At 25.6% G+C, this 3204-nt stretch overlaps 1 pseudogene; it reads right to left on the minus strand.

Annotated features, from left to right (window-relative positions):
* Window positions 1-1338: 1338 nt before the first annotated feature.
* LOC132934136 (rho GTPase-activating protein gacQ-like) lies at window positions 1339-1927 on the minus strand (annotated as a pseudogene).
* Between the last annotated feature and the right edge of the window lie 1277 nt (window positions 1928-3204).

Consider the following 3204-nt stretch of genomic DNA (forward strand, 5'->3'; position numbering starts at 1 on the left):
AACGAGCGTCTAGAGACAGCTTATCAGTACTATTATTATCAGTATATCACACTATCATGACAGTTGCTTTATCACATAATCGTTTGATTACATTTAAATTATTATATTTAAATACTATATATATTTAAAATTTAAAATTTTGTTTTATTTTATTAAATTAATTGAATTTACAACTATACAATGTCTTCATCAAATGAACAACTGGAACGATATCATAATTAGTTTCATTGCGGAACTGATCAATTATGACATTTGGCGGGATTCCACTTTCAATTTTACCTATAAATATAATAATATAATAAGTATAATTTAGTACTTTAATTAAATAATTTAATACAATACTTATAAGATTCACTTTAACTGAATTAATTGGAGTAATATCCTAATACATATATAAACAATTGTATAACATTATATATAACAAACATTAACAATAAATTTACCAAACCATTCGGCATCCTGTATATCTTAATTCGTGTTACACACATAGGTGGTTTTAAAAGCGGTTTCGACCAATTTTTTTGGCGCTAATTTTTGAACAATACTTCAATTATTATGTAATAAAATTATTATGTTATATTTACAACAATATGATTTTTGCGCGTATTTTAGCACCTACAGTATTACTTATAGAAAAATAAATTACAATAATAGCAATAATATTATAAAATATGGTTGATAATTTATTGTTTTTCGTATGATTTTATATCATTCAATTCAAACTTAAGACATCCATTACAGTGAGTAACTGTTACTTACCTAACATACTTCTGTTACTGAGTTACTCCTATAAATTTCAAGGTATTCTCTACCAACCTTCTTTTTTTAGCTTTAAAATAATTAGGGTCATCCTCTTAGTAAATAAGATATACTTTTAATAATATATTTTTGTTCTAAGTATAATGTAACTACTCATTTCTGTTCTTTTTTAGATTTCAGTAAGTGGACCATTTATATCAAAACAATTGACAAATATGCCCATTCCAATTTCAAAAGAAGAAAGGCTGACAATAACTTTGAGGTAAGCGCCTACAAGTACATATTGCAATAATAATAAATTCTTACATTTTATTTTGTAGTACTCTTGCCTTTTTTTAAGTAGGTACATATTTTATTAAGCATAGTTAAAAAAAATGGTTCATATAAACATAATCATTACATCTTGTAAATAAATAAATATAACCAAAACATTATTTAATATTATACCTATTAATTTTATAAAAAATTTGTATAAGATAATTATAATAATAATTAGGCATGAATAAAATATTATAAGTAGTTATAAAAACTAATAAGTGTAAAATATGAAAAGAAAAAATAAAGGTAATAAAATGTTATTTATTGTGAATTATTGTTATCTGTGTTATATGGAGTTAAGTTTTTAGGGTAGTAACTATTATCACTTATCAGAGTCTATTGTTGGTACAGATGTAGTAGAAGATGCAGTGTGAAGGGAGTTTTTTTGTGAATAATATGAGTTAACAGTTGGAGTATCATTTGGTGTAACAGGTGGTTGTGGAGTAAGATCAGGTGATTGGGTATGTGGGTAATATAGTTAATGTCTGTGAATGTTACAATATTTTTGAGAAGTAATTGATACAAATGAAGAATTGTTCCCACCTATATTATGAGGTACATAGTTTATGGGCATATTTGTATTTGTAGAAGGTGTTGGTGAGAGATTTGAAATGTATGAAGTTGTTGGTAGATGGAAATTGAACGGGTATGTCGGGTATGAGTTAGTATTTTTATATGAATATTGCAAGGGTTGAAAAGTACTATTGCTGACTGAAGAAGGAATGAATTGTGGTTGAATTTGATCAGAATTTTTAGAAGTTTTTACTTTTTGAATTATTTGTATAATTTCAATATAAACTTGATTTTGCTGGTCTTCTGTTATTTTTCTGATTTGAGGAGCCAAATACATCAGAAATTATGTTACTGGATCATTTGAAACTTTGCGTTCTTTTAATATACTTATTAATTGGTTTTCAAAAGAATTTTCTGTAGTCTTTTTTTTTCAAACAGCTGGTGACTCTTCTTCAGATACACCCGAGTGGTTAGCTTTTTTGGTTATAACATTTTCATTATCTATGGTGTACTCTCTGTCGTTTTGTGCAGCAACGTTACTCTCAGTGCTTTAGAATAATATCGAAAACATATTTACAATTTATTTAGAAGATAAACTATGTAAAAAAAAATCAGTATATTACTTTCTGTTTTCCATTGTTGGTCAAAGGAACTCTAAAATGTTTGCATATACATTGTCTGATTTTGCTGCCTGGCCGGATTTATGTATACACTTTTTTTGGTAATTGTCCTTGATATTTTTCCACTTTAATTTGAGATATTTTACTAATTTAAACCAATACATTTAATTACTTATATAAATGAGACAATATCCAAAATAATATTAATGATTAAGCATAGTGAAAAATAAAATAATTGAGATATTACTTATAATATTTATGTATTTATTTATTTATTATGTGCAATGCATTGACCAAAATTAAATGTTCAAAGTAGATAAAATATTAAAATTAATTAAATACAGGAGAAATTTAATTTATTTTATCAAATAACTAAAAAATATAATTATTTACATATTACATTTGAATTGATACATTATTGCTTTTACATTTTATTTGTTAAAATAATATATTCCAGTTACTCAAAATGTTTTTCAACATTGCAAACAATATTCAACTGTGTCCTAATTAACACTTTTGCATACATTAAATATAAAAATTATATTTATTGATTTGAGTAAAATTAAAATTAATATATTGAATTGTATATTTAATAAATTAATAACTATAGTGTTCTTAATCAATAGTTTTTTTTAAATATTTGTCCAGATACTTGGCAACAAGAACACATTACACAGCGTTACACTTTGAGTTTTTAGCAGGTGTATCTACTATATCAAAAGTAGTCCAGAAAACATGCGATGTTTTATGGAAAGTGTTACAACTTTTGGAAATGACGGAACGAACAACAAATGACTGGCTGGATATATCGAAAGGTTTTTACGAAAAAACGAACTTTCCAAATACTGTTGTAGCGGTATGTTTATTTATTTATTTAATAGTCATGAACCATGGCACCGGAGTACAAAGATAAGATATCCAAATTCCTTGGTAGAAATTGTTGTTACCTATAAGTATATATACTAGGATCAGCATTGCAAAATCGGGCGATGAC

This window comes from Metopolophium dirhodum, chromosome 1 (assembly GCF_019925205.1).
Source record: "Metopolophium dirhodum isolate CAU chromosome 1, ASM1992520v1, whole genome shotgun sequence".
Lineage (NCBI taxonomy): Eukaryota > Metazoa > Arthropoda > Insecta > Hemiptera > Aphididae > Metopolophium > Metopolophium dirhodum.